Here is a 5836-nt window from a genome sequence, read left to right as displayed (position 1 = left end):
TCATGAAAACATAATAGGTTCAGATCTGAAATCATGGCACTCGGGCCCTAGTGACAAGCATTAAGCATAGCAAAGTCATAGCAACATCAATCTCAGAACATAATGGATACTAGGGATCAAACCCTAACAAAACTAACTCGATTACATGATAAATCTCATCCAACCCATCACCGTCCAGCAAGCCTACGATGCAATTACTCACGCACGGTGGTGAGCATCATGAAATTGGTGATGGAGGATGGTTGATGATGACGACAGCGACGAATCCCCCTCTCCGGAGCCCCGAACGGACTCCAGATCAGCCCTCCCGAGAGGTTTTAGGGCTTGGCGGCGGCTCCGTATCGTAAAACGCGATGATTTCTTCTCTCTGATCTTTTTCTCTCCGAAAGCAAATATATAGAGTTGGAGTTGGTGTCGGAGGGCATCCAGGGGGCCGATGAGGTAGGGGGGATTTTTTATTGTTTTTTCTAAGATGTTCCGTGGAGTTTCAGGTCATTCCGAGAATATTTGTTTTCTGCACATAAAACAACACCATGGCAATTTTGCTGAAAACAGCGTCAGTCTGGGTTAGTTCCATTCAAATCATACAAGTTAGAGTCCAAAACAATGGCAAAAGTGTTTGGAAAAGTAGATACGATGGAGATGTATCAAGCAAGCACTGGGACAGAAGTCAACTTGTCTTTGAGCGCCTGGAAACTTTCCTGACACTAGTCTGTCCATTGAAACTTGACACCCTTATGCAACAGGTTAGTCAGAGGCCTGGCAATCTTGGAGAAGTTCTCGACGAATCAACAACAATAGCTGGCGAGACCGAGAAAACTTCAGACTTGCTTGACATTCTTCGGAGGAGTCCAATCGAGAATAGACTGAACTCGTTCAGGGTTGACGGCAATACCATCCTTGGAGATGACATGCCCAAGATATGTTACTTCGGGGAGCCAGAATTCACACTTGGAATACTTAGCATACAGTTGATGCTCCCATAGCTTTTCTAGCACAAGACGAAGATGTTCAGCATGTTCTTCTTTGTTCTTGGAAAATACAAGGATATCATCCAGATAAACCACGACGAACTTGTCGAGGTAATCCATGAATATGTAGTTCATCAGACGAGAGAAGGTGGCTGGAGCATTCGTTAAGCCGAATGACATGACGGTGTACTCGTAAGATCCATATCGAGTCACGAAGGCGGTCTTTGGGATATCCTCTTCACGAACACGGATTTGGTGGTAACCCAACCTCAAGTCGAGTTTGGAGAACACTGATGTACCAGCCATTTGATCATAAAGATCATTGATCCGAGGGAGGGGATATTTGTTCTGAATAGTGGCTTGGTTAATAGGGCGATAGTCTTGGACTAATCGGTTCGTCCCATCCTTCTTCTTAACAAAGAGAGAAGGTGCTCCCTAAGGAGAGAAACTAGGGCGAATGAAACCTTTGCTAAGAGATTTGTCAATTTCCTCCTTAAGCTCAATGAGTTCATGCGGCGGCATCTTGTAGGGTCGTTTGGCTATAGGGGTGGTGCCTGGTTTCAAGTCGATGATGAATTCGACAGCTCTAGCAGGGGGAATCCCTGGAAGTTCTTCTAGAAAGACATCTTGGAATTCGGAACAACGGGAATGTTTTCAATGCCCTCGAGTGGTGCAGCGTTCAATGCATTCAAGGCATAAAGTCGTGCCTCGGCATTTTGAACCAGATGATCCTGGTAAGTAACTATTTCATCAGAAGGGTGTAGTAGATGGACGGTCTTAGTGGCTCAAACTATAGAAGCAGTATGCGCTTTCAACGAATCCATCCCCAGAATGAGGTCGATGTTAAACGACTTCAGGATAATGGGAGAGGCATAGAATTCCAGCCCTTCGATTTCCACGGGGACGTCGATGCCAACCAGTGAGGTTTGACATTGTCCCACGGGGGTTTTTACCACTACCGAAGTGTTCATCTTCTCACATTTAATGTCGTGCTTGTATGCAAAATCTTCTGACATGAATGAATGCGATGCTCCTGAATCGAATAAAACAGATGCAGGTACTGAATTTACAAGGAGTGTACCCATCACGGTAGCAGGCTGGTCTTGAGCTTCATTAAGATCAACGTGGTTGGCATGAACACGACCATAAGACCTGGCATTGTTGTTGCGACGTTGGTTGCTTCCATGGCCAGCTGCAGAAAGGGCCAATTGATTTTGGTTCTGGTTGCATTCCCTAGCACGGTGCCCTGGTTGACCACACCTAAAGCACAGACCATTATTGGGAGTGGGAACAAAAGCTCAGGGTGGTGGAGCTGGAAGTCTTGGCTGCCTAGTTGATGGGGAAGGCAGACGTGGTGCAGCATAGGACTGCCTTGGAGCAGGTGCAGTTAGCTGGTACATGCTGTTGGGAATCCATATCCTACGCTTCTGCGAGGATGGGCTCGAAGATGAGCCTGTGTTATGGTTGCGCATGTGAGAGCTCTGGTGTTCCTGCAGACCAGTTTTGACATTGATGGCCTTGTTCACTAAGGTGCGAAATTAGCAAAGTCGTGCACTAAAAGTGCGAGCTTGATGTCAGCTTGGAGGCCATCATGGAACTTCTCCTGCCTGCGTGCATCAGTTGCAATGTCTTCTTCAGCATAGCGGGACAAGTCTAGAAACTCCCGCTGATACGCTTCCACAGTTTTGTTGCCTTGGGTGAGGTTGCGGAACTCGCGCTTCTTCTGGTCCATGACTCCCTGAGGAATGAAGCGGGCACGGAAAGCAGCTTGGAAGTCTGGCCAGGTGATGATTGTTCCAACCGGCAGAGTACGCCTATGGCTGTTCCACCATTGAGCAGCGGGTCCTTTTAGGAAGAAGGAAGCAAAGGTGACATAGCTGGCAGGGGCTACATTAGTAGACTCCATCTCATAGGTGATGTCACGGAGCCAGTCATCAGCATCCAGAGGCTGAGTTGAGCTGCAGTACACAGTTGGGTTAAGGCGCATGAAATCCTGCAGAGTCACTTGGGTTGGCTGCTGGTTCATATTGGGGTGAGGAAACTGAGCCATAATATTCTGCATGAACTGGCGATTCAGCTCAAACTGTTGCATCATCCCAGCCATGTACTCAGGCGGTGGTGGGGGATGGCCACCACGACCACGACCACCTGGTCTAACCATCCTGCTAATATATAACAGGGGTAGTTCAGCATTGAGAAATTGCAAAGACAAGAATCATTCATGATGAAACACGCATAATGAAAGGAACACGATAGATACTACATAGTAGTTGGAATATCTTACAAAAGAGATCATGCATAGAGTTCGGTACACAGAGTTCAGTACATAGACTAAGAACATCATAGGCGGCACGCAGGCTCGCGGTGAATGCATCTAACACTAGCAAGCAAGCCTACATCAGTTCCAGGAGGAACTGTGGAGGTAGGTGTAGCCTGATAGCTGGTAGTGACGCGACGGGAAGTCCTCCACATGAGTAGCCTGGGGTCCGCGGATACTCTGGTGCGGAACCCAACGCGCAAGTGGAAGAAGAGGACCAAGTGCGGGAGAGTAGCCTCCCACATCTGGCCAGCCGACACCATGGGGCATCACGGTCCTGGCAGGGTAGATCACAGAACGCGACGGATCACCAGATCGGACAGAGGGGTGCAACAGCGTCAGAGCACGATACAAGTGCTCACGGGTGGTGTACAACTCGTGGCGAAGAGCTCGGTTAGCTCTATCCAGCCCATCAGCATGCAGAACCAGGCTCTGATGTAGAAGGGCTCTCGGGTGACAGTGGAGTAGGCAGCAGTGTAATATCCCTCCGCACCAACATCGGATGCGATAGCAATGTGCCTGAAAGGGGAGGTGTCCAACTCCCGATACTCTCCATGAAGACGTGTCAGAGCAGCATAAGTAGCATCGTGGACCGCCATGTCGATAGTCACTCCAACACCATGAGCAGTGTGCAGCACGGTAGTGGAGTCATACTCCTGAGAGTAGAGGTGGACGATGGCACGGTACTGCTCCTGGTTAATGTCCTGATACTCCTTGAACGCCGACCAGGGCCAGGCCCACCTCTCTCCTAGGTGGTCTCAACCTGCCCTATCGCTCCGCCACAAGGTAACAGTCGGGGGCCGTCGGGAACCCAGGCCCACCACTACCTGGGTGGAACCACCTGCCCCTTCAGCCCCCGACATCATAATCACTTGCGGGTACTCAACGAGCCGACCCGACTTTAGTCACAACATGTAATATGTATAAAGTATACAGTATATACCCGTGATCAACACCCGACATGATCACGGCCCGACAGTATAGCATGGCAGACTGACAAGAATGTAGGGCCACTGATGATAAACTAGCATCCTATACTAAGCATTTAGGATTGCAGGTAAGGTATCAACAGCTGTAGCAACAATGACAGGCTATGCATCAGAATAGGATTAACGGAAAGCAGTAACATGATAGACTACTCTAATGCAAGCAGTAGAGAGGGAATAGGCGATATCTGGTGATCAAGGGGGGGCTTGCCTGGATGCTCTGGCAAGAAAGAGGGGTCGTCAATAGCGTAGTCGATCGGGGCACCAGCAACGTTGTCTGTCTCGTAGTCTATCGGAGAGAAGAGGGGAAGAAACAATGAATATAATACAAACAGATGCATAGCGATGCATGACATGACAAGTAGCAGTGCTAGGGGTGCCCTAACGCGGTATGAGGTGATACCGGTGAAGGGGGGAAACATCCTAGAAAATATCCCCGGTGTTTCGCATTTTTGGACAAATGAATCGGAGGGGGAAAGTTGCATGTTCACTATGCTAGGGATGCGTGGGGGACGAACGGGCTGCGTAACCAGATTCGTCTCGTCGTTCTGAGCAACTTTCATGTACAAAGTTTTTCCATCCGAACTACGGTTTATTTTATATTGATTTTAAAAGATTTAAATCATTTTTTAGCATTTTTTTTAATTATTTTAATCCAACATTATCCAGAACAGTGCACGCTGATGTCAGCATGACATTAGCAGTCAACAGAGGTGTTGACTGGTCAACTGACGTGTGGGTCCCGTTCGTCATTGTCTAGACTAACTAATCCTGATTAATTAGTTTAGTTAGTTGTTTAGTTTAATTAATCGAAATTAATTAGGTTAATTAATTAATTGATTAATTAATTAGTTACTTAATTAATTAATTATTTGTAATATATTATTATTATTATTACTATTATTATTTAAACCGTTCTGGGGGTGGGCCCCCTGTGTCATAGGCACGGGGCGTAGCGGGCGCCGGGTTTGCGGGTGCAGGGGCGCCGCGGGTTACGGGCACAGGCATCCGGCCCGATTGGGCAGATGCCCAGATTGACAGGGGGGCCACGGGCACGGCAAGGCCGGCAGTGGCAACGGCGAGGCCACGCCGGGGTGGCGCCGGGGACAGGAGCGAGGGCGCGGCGCGGTAAACGGCGGGATGACAAGCGGCGTTGAGCGAGTTGCGGCGCGTGCGGGCGACACACACGGGCGGCAGAAGGCTCAGGCGAGCGGTGGCCTGCGCGGGTAGGCGGCGCGAGCGGCCCGTGCGCGCGGCAGAGAGCACCGGGGGTGGCCCGGCGTCAGCAGAAGGCGGCGACGCAGGCAGGGCCCGCGGGCAGCGGGGAGCAACTAGGCGGCATGGGCATCAGCGAGCGAGGCGAGCGGCAGCCGAGGCACGACATGGCAGCAGGCGAGGCAACGACGAGGCGGCGGCGGCTGCAGGGTCGAGCAGCAGGTGGAGCATCGGAGGCGGGCACAGGTGGCCGCGGGCGGCTGGAAGCAGGGCGGAGGCTAGCGGCGGGTCCGGCGAGCTGCGGCAAGGGGCGGGGGCGCGGTGGAGCCAGCGGGCTCGGCCGACCT

This window comes from Triticum dicoccoides, chromosome 4A (genome assembly GCF_002162155.2).
Source record: "Triticum dicoccoides isolate Atlit2015 ecotype Zavitan chromosome 4A, WEW_v2.0, whole genome shotgun sequence".
NCBI lineage: Eukaryota > Viridiplantae > Streptophyta > Magnoliopsida > Poales > Poaceae > Triticum > Triticum dicoccoides.
Note: the sequence above shows the minus strand (reverse complement) of the source record.